Genomic DNA, 18,280 nt, shown 5'->3' with positions numbered 1-18,280 from the left:
TAGATAATGTCATGCCGATTTTTAAAAAAGGTTCCAGAGGCAATCCTGGCAATTACGGGCCAGAAAGCCAAACTTCAGTACCAAGAAAATTAGTTGAAACTATAGTAAAGAACAAAATTATCACAGACAGATGAACACAATATGTTGGGGAAGAGTCAACAGGTCTTTTGTAAAGGGCCCTCACTAATTTATTAGAATTCTTTGAGGAATCAACAAGCATGTGGCGATCTAGTTGAAATAGTGTACTTGGACTTTCAGAAAGCCTTTGACAAGGTTCCTCACCAAAGGCTCTTAAGCAAAGTAAACAGTCATGAGATAAGGGGGAAGGTCCTCTCATGGATCAGTAACTAGTTAAAAGATAGGATGAAACAGTCAGTTTTCACAGGGGAGAGAGGTAAATAGCAGGGTCCCCCAAGGATTTATGCTGGGACCTGTGCTGTTCAACTTGTTCAAAAATATTCTGGAAAAGGGGATAAACAGTGAGGTGGCAAAGTTTGCAGACAGTACAAAATTCCTCAAGATAGTTAAGTCTGAAGCTGACGGCAAAGAGTTATAAAAAAAATCACAAAACTGGGTGAATGGGCAACAAAATGGCAGAGGAAATTCAATGTTGATAAATGCAAAGTAATGCACACTGTTCTGTGATTCAGTCCATTAAACGGATAAGAACAGATACTACACTTGATAGTTGCCCTGTTCTGTTCATTCCCTGTGAAGCATCTGCAACTGGACAGTGTTGGAAGACAGGATACTGGGCTAGATGGACCACTGGTCTGACCCAGAATGGCCTTTTTTATTCATGGGTGGTGTGGAAAATGAGAAAAGAGGATAACAAAATAAGTGAGGAGTTACACATCAGGAAGAGGGGGGAAGAAGAAAGGAGAAAGTGTTTCAGATGAGCCACACACAGAAAATGCTGCCTCCAAAAAGCCACTTCTGGAAGAAGTGTCAGGACTGGCGAACCATTTGACTGGGGCAGGAATGAAAAAACAAACAAAAACGAAACAAGTGCAGAAAGGAGAAATATATTGGTGCAATGCTGCCACAGCTCTAAAGGAGCAGGTGGGAGCTTCAGCCTGGGAGACTATTTCTGCAAATGCACAGGGATGTTCTGAAAAATTCATCCTGAAGTGCAATACACCAAAATGCAAATATTGAACTGTAGGACACAGATTTAAGATAGTCTTTTATACTTGTGAATATATTCCATTAGAATGCAGCCTCATTTGTCCTGCTGAGTTGACGTACATCACAGCAGAGTGAGAACATCAGAATATACTGATGTAACTACTTTGGCCTTATTTAAAAAAAAAAAAAATTCTGATTGCTCTGTTGCCCCCTCTTTCTGTGATGCTGTGTGTTGGGGAGAAGGAAAGAAGATGCTCCTAGTTACTTCCCCTTAGCTGGTGACAATGCACCATGACACAGTGACATTGTGTCGTTCAGGATCTGACCAGGCAGAAAAGATATAATGGAAATGGTCCTACATTTCAAAAGCAAAATGTTAACACGTCTGTATGTGATTAAATATAATGTACTAAAGAGTTTCTTAAGTAAGAGTAAATGCCTGCATTAGGCAACTGCATGCAAATTCAAACTATCAAGAAAGCAAGTATTTAACCACAGTAAATGTATGTGTAAACAAGCAAAGGAACGCTAAAGGAATATGGAACTTTCAAACCTTCCTTACTGGTTCAAGGTATACCCCAAAATTGATTACTTTAAATTATTCTAATCTCCTTAGTATTTCTTCAGACCCCTAGTCTGTGGTGAGCAAAAACTAGGTTTACTAGGAATGAGACAATGTTTATAAATAAGTGTAACTATTTAAATTTTGGTTTATAACATATGACAATACAAGTCTGAAAACTATGATATGATTACTGCTTCATTTGTTCCCACAAACCTGAATATTCCATAAATTACCTTAGATCTATAAACTATGTTAAAGGCAGCTGATTCACAATTCCTTTTGTTAGTGTCTATAGCACTCTGGAAAAGTGAGAATATAGGAAATTACTCAAATTCTAATTTGCAAATCTCTCTGGTTTCAATTTAATGGCACTCCCCTTACCCCTAAAGTTGTTATTTTATCAAATCCTTTAAGTTTAAGTCAGAAGAGTACATTTTTCTACATTCCTCACTCAATCAGGTCTTTATTCAGTCAATGAAGAAGCATAATGGAGTAATCCGTTATTACAACTGCTATTTTACACCCCAGTGCACCATTATTGGCTAATCATTTTTGCAGGATATGCTTGCAGCTGGCCTCCTACATTCAGAGACTACCAATGAAAGCAGGTCATATCCCACAGAAGGAATGGCATGAGGCTCATAAAAGCTTCCAATGAACACACCATAAGCCTTGATAGCTTGGAGCTGGACCCATCTAAATATTATGTAGGCTGTAGAAATCGAAAGTGACCTTGCTGTTGCATTACAAATGTTCCAGTGCTGCATTAATAACAAATTTTGACCAATTTCCCCTACTGTCATCAAATACTGTATATGGAACAGAAGGTCAGTACCGTATTGTAAAATTGCTTACTAAATCCTCTGCCTATAAATCAGAAATACTGTCAGGCTGGATACCAAGTTTCTGATTAATGTTTTAAGCTTAAAGTGCTACAAGATACGGAAGTTTTGATCATTTTTTAGAGTAAAACAAGGTTATTTACCTGGTCAATTGCAGCCCTCCAACTATGCTTCTTCCATAAATTCTCAATCTTGTAAGTTTAATGCAATGCACATGGGTCAAAAATCACTTTGTAGTGAATGTTTAAACAGAGTTATAAGCCTACAGGTTCAGATACTGAGACTATGCTTAAAAAGCAAAGGTAGATAAGCCTGCTATTTCCAATTCATGCAGAGCAGCAAACATACATTCCAAACTCTAAAGACACTGGAGAGAGAAAGAGTGTAGATCTAAGGGAGAAACAAGGTATGAGAACTACAAATTACAGTTAAGCAATTTCCTTTTTTCCTTTCCCAAATTGCTTCCACAGTTCTCAACCCCCGAAGACTAGCAAGCAGCAACCATTAAGAAATTAAGAGTTGCAATAATTAAACAAACACTGCCCTACTAAACTGGACATCTGACTGCCCTCCAACTCTAAACAATAAAGCTTCTAGAAAGTGTGCTTTGAGTTCCAAGTGGCAGTTTGGCCAATATCTGCACCAGACACAAGCAGACAGACGAGCCACTTTTACTACAGATGACTGAATTCTAATGCTCACTCAGTGTGGGTCATATTCTAAACACTCAGCAATGCATGTGAGAGACGGTTTGGATAAATACTCCTTAAAGATTATTTGGGTGTAAAAAGCTGAAACTATTGAGGTAGTTGCTAGGTAGGAAAACACAGGAGGGAATACAAGGATACTGATGGCCTGGTGTACCGTCATTGTGATTAATGTATAAACAGGTCTTTTATATCTATAGATATACTGTATATATAAACCCACTTAGAAAGATGTGTACAGATGTAATTTCCCCTATAGTGATCCCCAAAAGACAATGTGTAAGTGATGTCCTAAAATGTTTTAACCCTAAAATAATAAAGCCCTAAAGATGTTTTGACATCTAAAAAGGTATGGAGTCTAAATTTCCCTGGATCACAATGAAGTGTGGTAAAAAATATTTGGCGGATGATGGTCTGAACCAAGTGGAACTCGGACAACAATTTAGTTATAAATTTGCAAAGAGAACAAAGGACAACTTAGAGTGAATGGTGGATCAGTCATTAAAGACTGCATTTCACTCACTCTTCTCAAAGATCTGATTGGAATTAAAAATCAAAATACTAAAAATAAATAATACTTAGCTCTTATCCAGTGCTTTTTATCCATATATTTTACAATTTCCTTAGTGGCAGGCAAAATAAAAAGCACTCCGCTAAAGGCTCAGAAGGTGACTCCATTAGCACTGTGTTGTGATCCAGCAGAAATACATTCACCAGTTCTTAAAGGAATCTTGTAAGATGGCATGACTGAACATAGTGGAGCTATCTGCTGCATGATGACATGGTCATGGGGCTAAAAGATGTGTGTTGTGGCTAGTCCAAGATAAATTATGTGGAAGCAGCCAGCCCTGGCATAACTTTTCTGTCAGATTTGGGGAAAGTCATGAGCAGCAACAGTGTTTTGTCACCTAAGGCCATCACTTTCTCACTTTGTCTGCTGGCAGAAAATATTTTGTTGGGTTTTCTAGCAGCATGAGTTTCTTTCATTCATCATTATCCTCATCCCGCTCACCTTCCCCAGCCAAGCTCCATCTACCAGTCCCCTCACTGATTTAGTTGGGGATTGGTCCTGCTTTGAGCAGGGGGTTGGACTAGATGACCTCCTGAGGTCCCTTCCAACCCTGATAGTCTATGATGATTCTATGACACAATCTAATTCACATTACTGCTGGACTGCAAAATATCAAACCTATTATGAGTGTTTTTCCCAAATGAAGAAAGGTTTAACACCTCTGCTAGCTGGTAAAGCATTCCCTGAAATGCCTCGAGATCACTAGGAGACAAGTGCTTCGCTGGATACAAGCCCTACCTCCAGGAGCACATATGGAGGAATCTACACTAAGCCTGAGTTTGCTGTGGATTCAAATAGACGCAGGGGGCTCAGGATGAGGAGACTGATGTACACCAAGCACAGAAGCCTCAAATGACAGAGATTAAAGAGGAACGTAAACAAAGGTTGAAAATAGGGCAAACCAGTCAGGACCAAGCTGGCTGCTTTTTTGTGGGGGGATAATGCCAAAAAGATATGGAAGACTGAGTCTAATTCCACAAATGTCTACAAAGTGACGTGTAAGTACTATATGCACCAACAGGTGGAGCATACCCTTCCCAAGTAGACCTTCTGCTACATAGGAAAAATAGGTGGGAGATGGTCATGAAACATCAAAACAGTGTAACTACCACACTGGAATACCTAAGCATCAGAAATTGTATTGTAATGGGAAGCCAGATGTGTGACGGTAAACTGATGCAACAATATTTTGTTCCTGACAGTCTTCTCTTGTAGTTTTCTTGTGATTAAGCTATGAAAATAGAAAAAAAGACTTTTCAAAATATCTGAAAAAAACTTGAGAGTAAAGAACAAGTTAAGGAAAGATGCCTAATGGACAGAAAGTAGGGAAACAAACCCTTGTCACTCCACAGCCCTTATAAAAGGGCTAACCAGTAAAAGGTTTGAATCATAGAATCATAGAATATCAGGGTTGGAAGGGACCTCAGGAGGTCATCTAGTCCAACCCCCTGCTCAAAGCAGGACCAATCCCCAATTAAATCATCCCAGCCAGGGCTTTGTCAAGCCTGACCTTAAAAACTTCTAAGGAAGGAGATTCTACCACCTCCCTAGGTAACGCATTCCAGTGTTTCACCACCCTCCTAGTGAAAAAGTTTTTCCTAATATCCAACCTAAACCTCCCCCACTGCAACTTGAGACCATTACTCCTTGTCCTGTCCTCTTCTACCACTGAGAATAGTCTAGAACCATCCTCTCTGGAACCACCTCTCAGGTAGTTGAAAGCAGCTATCAAATCCCCCCTCATTCTTTTCTTCTGCAGACTAAAGAATCACAGTTCCCTCAGCCTCTCTTCATAAGTCATGTGTTCCAGACCCCTAATCATTTTTGTTGCCCTTCGCTGGACTCTCTCCAATTTATCCACGTCCTTCTTGTAGCGTGGGGCCCAGAACTGGACACAGTACTCCAGATGAGGCCTCACCAATGTCGAATAGAGGGGAACGATCACGTCCCTCGATCTGCTCGCTATGCCCCTACTTATACATCCCAAAATGCCATTAGCCTTCTTGGCAACAAGGGCACACTGCTGACTCATATCCAGCTTCTCGTCCACTGTAACCCCTAGGTTCTTTTCCACAGAACTGCTGCCTAGCCATTCGGTCCCTAGTCTGTAGCTGTGCATTGGGTTCTTCCGTCCTAAGTGCAGGACCCTGCACTTATCCTTATTGAACCTCATCAGGTTTCTTTTGGCCCAATCCTCCAATTTGTCTAGGTCCCTCTGTATCCTATCCCTGCCCTCCAGCGTATCTATCACTCCTCCCAGTTTAGTATCATCCGCAAATTTGCTGAGAATGCAATCCACACCATCCTCCAGATCATTTATGAAGATATTGAACAAAACCGGCCACAGGACCGACCCCTGGGGCACTCCACTTGACACCGGCTGCCAACTAGACATGGAGCCATTGATCACTACCCGTTGAGCCCGACAATCTAGCCAACTTTCTACCCACCTTATGGTGCATTCATCCAGCCCATACTTCCTTAACTTGCTGACAAGAATACTGTGGGAGACCGTGTCAAAAGCTTTGCTAAAGTCAAGAAACAATACATCCACTGCTTTCCCTTCATCCACAGAATCAGTAATCTCATCATAGAAGGCTATTAGATTAGTCAGGCATGACCTACCCTTGGTGAATCCATGCTGACTGTTCCTGATCACTTTTCTCTCGTGTAAGTGCTTCAGGATTGATTCCTTGAGGACCTGCTCCATGATTTTTCCGGGGACTGAGGTGAGGCTGACTGGCCTGTAGTTCCCAGGATCCTCCTTCTTCCCTTTTTTAAAGATTGGCACTACATTAGCCTTTTTCCAGTCATCTGGGACTTCCCCCGTTCGCCACGAGTTTTCAAAGATAATGGCCAACGGCTCTGCAATCACATTCGCCAATTCCTTTAGCACTCTCGGATGCAACTCGTCCGGCCCCATGGACTTGTGCACGTCCAGCTTTTCTAAATAGTCCCTAACCACCTCTTTCTCCACAGAGGGCTGGCCATCTACTCCCCATGTTGCGATGCCCAGTGCAGCAGTCTGGGAGCTGTCCTTGTTAGTGAAGACAGAGGCAAAAAAAGCATTGAGCACATTAGCTTTTTCCACATCCTCTGTCACTAGGTTGCCTCCCTCATTCAGTAAAGGGCCCACACTTTCCTTGGCTTTCTTCTTGTTGCCAACATACCTGAAGAAACCCTTCTTGTTACTCTTGACATCTCTTGCTAGCTGCAGCTCCAGGTGCGATTTGGCCCTCCTGATTTCATTCCTACATGCCCGAGCAATATTTTTATACTCTTCCCTGGTCATATGTCCAACCTTCCACTTCTTGTAAGCTTCTTTTTTATGTTTAAGATACACTAGGATTTCACCGTTAAGCCAAACTGGTCGCCTGCCATATTTACTATTCTTTCGACTCATCGGGATGGTTTGTCCCTGTAACCTCAACAGGGATTCCTTGAAATACAGCCAGCTCTCCTGGACTCCTTTCCCCTTCATGTTAGTCCCCCAGGGGATCCTACCCATCCTACCCACCTGAGGGAGTCGAAGTCTGCTTTCCTGAAGTCCAGGGTCCGTATCCTGCTGCTTACCTTTCTTCCCTGCGTCAGGATCCTGAACTCAACCAACTCATGGTCACTGCCTCCCAGATTCCCGTCCACTTTTGCTTCCCCCACTAATTCTTCCCTGTTTGTGAGCAGCAGGTCAAGAAAAGCTCCCCCCCAGTTGGCTCGTCTAGCACTTGCACCAGGAAATTGTCCCCTACGCTTTCCAAAAACTTGACATAGTCTCTAGTGTGCTAGTGCCAAAGCAAGCAAGTCTAGCCACTAAAACTGTGACTCTCAAATAGTGTGTGGCTATGTAAGTTAAGTAGGGGCTCAAGAAAAGTCCTTTGTACAGGGACCTAAATACATTTTCCAAAATCTTAGCACACTGCTTACATTAGCTGATTCTTATGCCCTCCATTCAGAAGCACTACTTTAGACTAATCTGATACAGAGAATGTACAGGTTCTACACTTGATGCACCAGGTACACAGAAAAAAAAGAACAGGGTGGCGAACCTTTAAGTGTTAGTAGCAACTGAAAGAGAACTGACATCAGTTTGTACATTTAGGGGTTCTGAAATCCATGAAGCAGTGCCAGAATGTACCATATGCTGGGAGGGGGAAGAGATGTATGCAACCCTTAAAACACTTTGGAAGTTCTGTCTGAGTCTTGTCCCCAAAGTTAAGACAAAAGAATGGGAATCCACTGCAACTTGTGTTTTCGAAAGAAACAATTTCAAATTACTGACATCCTTAAATATATTACTGCCCACACAACACAGAGCTATACTAGTTTAGTACTTTGTGAAAATGTAACAGGGCAGCAGGACTCTGCTGGTAATTCGTCCTGTCAGCAAGTTTTAGAACCCTGCATAAAAGGCACTGACATTCTGCTTTAATCACAGGGGTAAATCTGGCTCATGAACTTAAACTCTAGACATATGGGAGGTGGCAGTGACTTTCTAGACAGAGGAAAATGGAGAGTTAGGCAGAGGTATTCCTGTGACAGCTAGTCACACAGGAAGCAGAGACTATGTTTTCTGTTGTATTATTGTTTTTGGGTTACTAATAAAGCCAAGCCCCAGGAAGGGAATGCGTTTGGATGTTAACTTGGGGTCTGTGCACTCCTCGGAGGATGGGGGACTTGCAGTTTGATATATAATAAAAAGATTCCCATTAAAATTTCCATATTCTACTAAATCTTAATAAGGTGATAATGCTGTTTTATAACTGTAGATTTGAAAAAAATATCACTATTTCTAAAGTTCAGGCAGCGTAAACCCTGGCAAGTAATGTGTTTTCAAACAAAATTATAGAAAAATTTATTCCATGTTTGGAAAGATATAAATGAAAGTAATCGTGCCTCTTAGCAAAAAAATTCAGTTCTCAAAGCTTTTTCTTCATGGCATGTATTACAGTGGCTGTATTTCATTGTCACAAAAGCTTGGAAAAAACATCTGGTGAGAACAGACTTGAAAGTAGCCGGAAAAACTGTGTGGGTGATTTTAAAAAAGGACATTTATCAAGAATATTTTGAACGAAAGAAATTAGAAGTAATATTCTAAGACTGTTCAGAAAAGTAAAAGTGGATGTAGTTATAATTTAGTCTTAGTAGAAAAGACCACAGTAACAGTAAAATGTTACATACCAGTGACTGAAATTTTCTGAAAGGGTAGTCAGGAAGTCTGGAGAAGAATTCTTGACCTTCAAGGCATGACAGAACAGGTGTCAAGGCTATGCTGAAATCCAACAATGACTACATTTCCCCTGAAATGTAGTTGTGTGAGAATGATCCTTGAAAAGCGTGTGTTTGGGTAGATGGATTATCAAGGGTTAGGGGTGACGAATAGCAAGTGGCTGAGGGTGGTACCCTGAAGAGAACACACCTTCTGAAATACTTCTGAGCTCTACTGGTCAAACTTAGAGGCCTAACTCCCAGGTATAAGAGAAGCCACACTTAAAGGCAATATCTTTTTCACCAACCAGCTATAGTTAAGAGATGGAATTTGCATAATTCCTTAAAGGGTAACAAAGACCAGCTTTGTCAGGTCATTAGGGCTGTGTGGAGGAGAAAAGAGCATTCATTGAGAAGACCCTGCCTCTTACCAGGAAGATAATGACAAACCGGAGAATATTCACAGAAAAGCAATAATTGATTAGGGGCTGGATAGACCGATTTACAAGGAAATATATATAAATATACAGCCTGGCTAAGTGAAGACTGACTAATGGTAGGAAAAGTCCACCAATATAGATAACAACTGTATGAGATAGAAGGGAGGGGAATTATTCAGCATAGTTTAAAATGAGGAGGAGGGATATAAATAGAATCAATGCCATGAATGTAAAGGGGACAATTAGGCTGAGTATTAGGAAAACCTTACTTACATAAGAGTTATTAGCCTATGAAACAGTTTCCCAGAGGGGTGATGGAAGCCCTACTGAGTGGTACTTGCAAAACTGGGCTAGACAAACCACCAGTAAAACAACAGAGAACAATTCTGCATTGGCAAAAAGATGTGCCACAAACAGAGGCAGATAAAAGGAGAGTTTTGGAGGGGGTAGCTGCAGACTCAGTGCTTGAAAATAGTGGGATTTGGGGAGTGGTGCATGTAGTCTGCCTAGTTTGTTTGGTTGACTGTTTGTTCATTCTCTGTGTACAGGCTGCACAGCTGGGCTGTGGGCCCAGAGGCTCTACTCTTAGAGCTTGATCAGTGCCTTGGTAAAGGCCCTGAGGCTCTAATCCTTGGAGCGCCCAGCTGTTTGAAGACAGAAGTAAATTGCTCTCATGTGGTGAGGGGGTTGAGCTGAGCTGCTCTAAGCAGGGAAGAACTTGTTATAAAAAGTCACTGGCAAGGAGATCTCATGAGCCAAGAACAGAAGCAGCTAACAGGAGAGTTTTGGAGGAAGTTGAGAGAAGGCGTTTTGGAGACTTTCACTCTAGGAGTAAGCCGTGTTGTGATATCAAGATGGCCAACGACAGAAACCTGAAATGGTTGTACCATGTTCTCTTTCCTGCCTACAGCCAGAAGGGATGTCCTGTTCACAAAGTGTAAGTTGGTGACTGTCCTGGAGGAAATGATTCTTGGACTGCAGGGGCACCTTGAGAAGCTATTGAGAATCATGGTAGCTGAGGAGTTCCTTGGCAGCCAGGTTTGGAAAACAGCAGTACCCCAGGTTCAAGGAAGAATGGAGGTGGCCACCAAGGAATCGGGGAGAAAGAGGAAGTCAGAAAGCAGGCCAGGAGGTTTGTAAGCATCAGAGGCAAGAATTCAAGGCAACATTCTACACAGCAGGAGACAGATGGGGATGGGCAGGCTGTGGCCACCAGAGAGAATTCCACACAGCTGTAAATGTAAATAGATACCAGGTCCTCAATGTGGAAATATTCAAGATACCTCTCAAGATCAGGCAAATCCAACAGACGAGAGAGCTGTACAGGACACACGTGGATGGCAACTTGGCCCAACCTGTAAGAAAATTAAGCTTGCCCACAAAGAGTTGTCCAACCATCCAAAGACGACAAACGATAGTTGTTGGAGATTCAATTCTCTGAAGAACTGAAAGAACATTCTGCAAGGGACAAGTGGACAACAGGACAGCATGCTGCTTTGCTGAGCCAAGACATGAGACATCACTCTAAGACTGGATAGGCTTCTAATGTCGACAGGAAAGATTCCATTGGTGATGGCTCACATCGGCACTAATGACATGGTCTTGCGGGATAGTAGTAGTCCATTGCTAATGATAACGACAATATTGTCGCAATTCTCATCTATGGCTATGCATATGACTCTGAAGTCCAAACCCTCATGCACAGAGTCAGCTGAACTGAGAGCATGGGAAGTCTGTATCCATGATGTTTGATGCTGCTTGAACTTGTTGCATGTCAGTCCTGTTCTGAGCCATTTGCTCAAGTTCTTCGAGATTTATGCCAGACCACTGGAGACTGCTCTTCAAGCTATCTTTGAAGCACTTATATGGACAACCCTTTCTTTTTGCCCTACCTCAGCACCCCATACAGGATCTGTTTTGGGAGGTGGTCGTCTTCCATTCTGATGACATGTTCAGTCCACCTACATTGTCCTCTCAGTAGCATTTCCTCAATGCTGGTTGTGTTTGCTCTCTCAAGGACCTTAATATCACTCTGTCCTGCTGGCAAATGCTCATTATTGAGCAGAAGGTGTACATGTGAAATTGCTCAAGCTGTTTAATGTGCTGTCTACAAAGAGTCCATGTCTCAGAACCATACAGGAGAGATGTTAGGACCACTGCACTATAGATCTTCAGTGTGGTGGAGAAATGAATGTTGTGTTGCTCAAGGAATTTTGTTCGAAGTCAGCAAAAGGCCAGGCTGGCTTTACTGATTCTGGAGACTATTTCCTTACCAAGGGAACTGTCACTAGGAAGATGGTTATGCCTAAACATTTTAACTGATCCACATTTTTCAGCTATTTGCCTGGGATGGAGATGGCTGGTGCTGGAGCACTGGAACGAGGTGGTGGTTGGAACAAGACCTCTGTCTTATCGAGACTGATGGTAAGGCCAAAGAGTTGAGATGCTCTTGACTTGTGGGATATCTCACAGATAACAGAGGACTTCACGGAACTCGGAAGCATGCTGAAGAATATCCAAGTCTTTTTCTTTGAGATCATTCCTAACTCATGAACAAAAGAAGACAGAAGATTCTGGAGTGAACCCCGTTGACAGGAAAGCGGTGTAGGGTTCTGATTTTCTGGAACATCCTTCTATGGTGAAATGGCTGTATAGTTTGGGTGGCCTTCACTTCAGTAGAAGGGGAACCAATCTTCTCGTGGGCAAACTGGCTAGAGTAGTCAGGACAGCATTAAACTAATAGCAAAAGGGGAGGGTAAAAAGATGGAAGATAAGAACTCAGACCAAAATTGAAATTGCCTACACACTAATGCCAGGAGCCTGAGTAACAAACAAAAGGACTGGAATTGCTCATTTATGAGCATAAGTTCGATCTAGTTGATATTAGTGAAACCCAGTGGGATGATTTGCACTATTGGATTATTAAAATCAATGGTTACAACCAATTTAAGAAGGACTGTATGGGCAAAATGGGAGGGAGAATAGCACTCTATCAGGGGTGGGCAAACTTTTTGGCCTGAGGGCCACATCCAGGCTGCGAAACTTTATGGAGGGCCGGGTAGGGAAGGCTGTGCCTCCCCAAACAGCCTGGCCCCTGCCTCCTATCTACCTCCACCCACTTCCCACCCCCTGACTGCCCCCCTCAAAACTCCCAACCCATCCAACCCCCCCGTTCCTTGTCCCCTGAATGCCCCCTCCCGGGACCCCTGCCCCTAACTGCCCCTTCCCCCCATTCAACCCCCCTGCTCACTGTCGCGACTGCCCTGACTCCTATCCACACTCCCACCCCCATCCAACCCCCCCTGCTCCCTGCCCCTGATTGCTCCAACCCCATCCACACCCCAGCCCCTAACCGCCCCCGGGACCCCACCCCCTCTCCAACCCCCCTGCTCCCCATCCCCTGACCGCCCCCCACCAGAACCTCCACCCCATCCAACTGCCTCCTGCTCCCTGTCCCCTGACTGCCCGCTGGGACCCCCTGCCCCTTACCACGCCACTCAGAGTGGCATGAGCTCACAGCCACGCTGCTGCCCTGCCCGGCAGGAGCAGCGGGCCAGAGCGCTGGCGGCACAGCGCGCTGAGGCTGCAGGGAAGGGGGAACAGCAGGGGAGGGGCTGGGGGCTAGCCTCCCTGGCCGGGAGCTCAGAGACCGGGCAGGACGGACCCGCAGGCCAGATGTGGCCCGCGGGCGGTAGTTTGCCCATCTCTGCACTGTGTCAAAAATGGCATTACCTGTTTCTAAGTTACTGATAACTCGAAGAAAATGATCTTGGAAAAAAAGCTGCATGATCATTGTGAATTTCAATTTGAGTGACATACGCTGGACATCTGATGCTGCCAGCACTAAAACATCCTTGGAATTTCTAAATAGTATATATGACAATTTCCTAACGCAAAAACTGTTGCAGCCACATGGGAAAATTTGTTATTAGACCTTGTATTAACAGATAAAGAGGAACTGATTGCTTAGGTACAAGTGATCCTGACCTGATCACATTTATAATGTGCAAGCAGAATAAAGTCAGATCAGTATACACTTGGTGCTTTAACAGAGCCAATTTTAAAACCTGAAAACCATTAAACCAAATCAGATGGGAGGAAGAATTTAATCAAAAAAAGGAAATGATAATTGGGAAACATTGAAGAGCACCTTAAAAGATGCCCCAAAAGCCACAATCCCATAAAAAGCTGACCTTGTTTAGAGAAGTGAAGGCAACAATAAAAACTTTTTTTTACAATGATAGATAACAAATGGACAAAAGGGAAAGTTGATGGTAATTAATATAAATCAGAAGTTAGGAACTGCAGAAAATTGATAAGGGAAGCAAAGGGACACAAGAGGAACTCTAGGGCCAGCAGTGTTAGGGACAATGAAAAGGAGTTTTTTAACTACATTAGGAACATAAAGAATCCTGACCATAATATTGGACCATTACCAGATAGAAGTGATAGAACTGTTAATAATAATGCAGAAAAGGCAGAAGTTAAATATTTCTGTTCTGTATTTGGGGGAAAAACAGTTGATATAGTCTCATCATATGGTGATAACACTGTTTCCATTCCACTAAAAGAAAAGGAGTATTTGTGGCACCTTAGAGACTAACCAATTTATTTGAACATAAGCTTTCATGAGCTACAGCTCACTTCATCGGATGCATACTGTGGAAAATACAGAAGATGTTTTTATACACACAGACCATGAAAAAATGGGTGTTTATCACTACAAAAGGTTTTCTCTCTCCCCACCCCACTCTCCTGCTGGTAATAGCTTATCTAAAGTGATCACTCTCCTTACAATATGTATGATAATCAAGGTGGGCCATTTCCAGCACAAATCCAGGTTTTCTCCCCACCCCACCCCCAGTATGCCAACATTTTTATGGCTGACTTAGAACAACGCTTCCTCAGCTCTCGTCCCCTAACGCCCCTACTCTATTTGCGCTATATTGATGACATCTTCATCATCTGGACCCATGAAAAAGAAGCCCTTGAGGAATTCCACCATGATTTCAACAATTTCCATCAACCTCAGCCTGATCCAATCCACACAAGAGATCCACTTCCTGGACACTACAGAGCTAATAAACGATGGTCACATAAACACCACCCTATACCGGAAACCTACTGACCGCTATTCCTACCTAAATGCCTCCAGCTTTCACTCTGACCACACCACACGATCCATTGTCTACAGCCAAGCTCTGCGATACAATCGCATTTGCTCCAACCCCTCAGACAGAGACAAACACCTACAAGATCTCTATCAAGCATTCTTACAACTACAATACCCACCTGCGGAAGTGAAGAAACAGACTGATAGAGCCAGAAGAGTTCCCAGAAGTCACCTACTACAGGACAGGCCCAACAAAGAAAATAACAGAACGCCACTAGCTGTCACCTTCAGCCCCCAACTAAAACCCCTCCAACGCATTATCAAGGATCTACAACCTATCCTGAAGGACGACCCAACACTCTCACGAATCTTGGGAGACAGGCCAGTCCTTGCCTACAGACAGCCCCCCAACCTGAAGCGAATACTCACCAGCAACCACATACCACACAACAGAACCACTAACCCGGGTACCTATCCTTGCAACAAAGCCCGTTGCCAACTGTGCCCACATATCTATTCAGGGGACACCATCACAGGGCCTAATAACATCAGCCACACTATCAGAGGCTTGTTCACCTGCACATCTACCAATGTGATATATGTCATCATGTGCCAGCAATGGCCCTCTGCCATGTACACTGGTCAAACTGGACAGTCTCTACGTAAAAGAATAAATGGACACAAATCAGATGTCAAGAATTATAACATTCATAAACCAGACGGAGAACACTTCAATCTCTCTGGTCACGCGATTTCTGATCTCAAAGTGACTATCCTTCAACAAAAAAACTTCGAAAACAGACTCCAACGAGACTGCTAAATTGGAATTAATTTGCAAATTGGATACATTTAACTTAAGCTTGAATAGAGACTGGGAATGGTTGATTCATTATAAAAAGTAACCTATTTCCCCTTGTTTATTCCTTCCCCCCCCGCACTGTTCCTCAGACTTTCTTGTTAAACCCTGGATTTGTGCTGGAAATGGCCCACCTTGATTATCATACACATTGTAAGGAGAGTGATCACTTAAGATAAGCTATTACCAACAGGAGAGTGGGGTAGGGGGAGAGAAAACCTTTTGTAGTGATAAACACCCATTTTTTTCATGATCTGTGTGTATAAAAACATCTTCTGTATTTTCCACAGTATGCATCCGATGAAGTGAGCTGTAGCTCACGAAAGCTTATGCTCAAATAAATTGGTTAGTCTCTAAGGTGCCACAAGTACTCCTTTTCTTTTTGCGAATACAGACTAACACGGCTGTTACTCTGAATCCATTCCACTAGTATCTCTGGAGGATGTTACAGAGAAGTTACTAACTTTAGACATTTTTAAATCAGCAGGTCTGGATAATATTGTGCCTATTTTTAAAACGGGTAAATAAGATGACCTGGGTAATTATAGGCCTGTCAGCCAGACATCGATCCTGGACAAGATAACAGAGATGCTGATATGGGACTCTATTAATACAGAATTGGAGGGTAATATAATTAATGACAATCAATATGGGTTTATGGAAAATAGATCTTGTCAAAGTAACCTGATACGTTATTTGAAGAGATTACAAGTTTGACTGATAATAGTAACGAGTTGATGTAATATACTTAAAACTTCTGTAAATTGTACCACACATTTTGATTAAAAAACTATATAAACCAATATAAAATTAACATGGCACACATTAATGGATTAAAAACTGGCTAGCAAATAGGTCTCAAAATGTAACTGTCAACAAGGAATATTCATTGAGTGCATGTGCTTCCATTAGGGTCCCACAGAAACTGGTTCTTGGTCCTATGCTATTTAACATTTTTATCAATGACCAGGATGAAATCAAAATCATCAATGATGAAGTTTACACATGATACAAAAATTTGGAGAGGAGAGGTAACTGATTCAGAGCGATCTGGATCGCTTGGTAAGCTGGGCTCAAGCAAACAATATTTGTTTTAATACAGCTAAATGTCAATGTACACATCTAGGAACAAAGAATGTAGGCCACACTTACAGGATGATAGACTATCCTGGGAAGCGGTGACTCTGAAAAAAATGTGGGGGTCATGGTAAGTAATCAACTGAACACGAGCTCCCTGTGACACGCTGTAGCCAAAAGAGCTAATGCAATCCTGGGATGCATAAACAGGGGAATCTCAAGTAGAGATGTTATTCGACTTCTATATTTGGCACTGGGGCAACTGCCACTGGAACACTGTGTCCAGTTCTGGTGCCCACAATTCAAGAAAGACGTTGATAAATTGGAGAGGGTTCACAGAAGAGTCATGAGAATGATTAAAGAAGTAGAAAACATGCCTTATAGTGATAGATTCAAGGAGCTCAATTTAGCTTATTTAGCTTACCAGAGAGAAGGTTAAGGGGGACTTGATTACAGCCTATGGGTATCTACATGAAGAACAAATATTTATTTATGTGTTCTTCAATCTAGCAGAGAAAGATATAACATGTTCCAATGGCTGGAAGCTGAAGTTAGACAAATTCAGACAGGAAATGAGGGTAATTGTCTATTGTGAGAGTAATTAACTATTGGAACAATTTACCAGCAATCACGGTGGATTCTCCATCATGGACAATTTTTAAACCCAGATTGGATGTTTTTCTAAAATATATGATCTAGAAATTATTTTGACCAAGATATACGGCCTGTGTTATACAGGAGATTAGACTAGACCAGGGGTCGGCAACCTTTCAGAAGCGGTGTGCCGAGTCTTCATTTATTCACTTTAATTTAAGGTTTTGCGTGCCAGTAATACATTTTAACGTTTTTTAGAAGGTCTCTCTCTATAGGTCTATATATTATATAACTAAACTACTGTCGTATGTAAAGTAAACAAGGTTTTCAAAATGTTTAAGAAGCTTCATTTAAAATTAAATTAAAATGCTGATCTTACGCCGCTGGCCCGCTCAGCCCACTGCCAGCCCGGGGTTCCGTTCACCTAGGCCGGTAGGAGGCTGAGCGGGACCTGCGGCCGGGACCCCGGCTGGCAAGGGGCCGGCAGCCAGAACCCCAGACTGGCAGGGTGGGGGTGGGAATGTGGGGGGTGCAGGAGTCAGGGCAGAGGGCTGGGGGTGTGGGCTAGGGTCATGGAGGTGCTCCCAGCCCTCTGCCCAGAGCGGCTCACAGCAGGGGGCTGGAGGGGATATGCCCTGATTTCACCCCACTTCCCCACCTCTTCTCCGCCTCCTCCCATGCCGTGCAAGGGCCAAAAGCTGATCGGCGGGAGGGAGGGAGGGCGGGCGAAGAGCAGGCTGGGGCGGGCAGGATTTTTAATGGCACGCTGCTGCCTGCTGGGGTCCCAGCCACCGGCCCCGCTCAGCCTGCTGCCGGCCTGGGTTCGACAGCGGGCTGAGCGGGGCTGGCGGCTGGGACCCGGCAGGCAGCAGCGTGCCATTAAAAATCGGCACGCGTGCCATAGGTTGCCAACCCCTGGCCTAGATGATCACAATGGTCCCTTCTGGTCTTGGAATCTATGCATCTAGGTGATCTAATAGATATTTTCCACCTCTGGAATCTACAATTCTCAATTACCCTGCCCAAAAAGGGAGTACTAATAATAACTCTTTAGTTTGGCTTACTTTCAACCACAACCTTCATCTGTTTTATGGTTTTGAAACCAAAACCTATTGAAAAATTAAGGACGGTCATTCTCCAATTAGGGTATGACATATTTGGGTAAGTGCCTTCTTACTGTTCTCT

At 43.1% G+C, this 18,280-nt stretch overlaps 1 protein-coding gene across 8 annotated transcripts in view; it reads right to left on the bottom strand.

The window, feature by feature from the left end:
* The window catches only part of ORC5 (origin recognition complex subunit 5), a 121,507-nt gene that overhangs the window by 22,613 nt on the left and 80,614 nt on the right, over nt 1-18,280 (bottom strand). The window contains exon 14 of one of the 8 annotated variants that reach the window (XR_006292376.1): nt 16,577-16,608. The exons of the other annotated variants lie outside the window; for them this stretch is intronic. The gene's annotated coding sequence lies outside the window, so the exon portion shown is untranslated. The remainder of the gene's footprint in view (nt 1-16,576; nt 16,609-18,280) is intronic. 8 annotated transcript variants of the gene reach the window in all.

The sequence above is a fragment of the Chelonia mydas genome, chromosome 1 (assembly GCF_015237465.2).
Source record: "Chelonia mydas isolate rCheMyd1 chromosome 1, rCheMyd1.pri.v2, whole genome shotgun sequence".
NCBI lineage: Eukaryota > Metazoa > Chordata > Testudines > Cheloniidae > Chelonia > Chelonia mydas.
The sequence above is the reverse complement of the archived record's forward strand: the minus strand, read 5'-3'. Positions and strand labels throughout refer to the sequence as shown.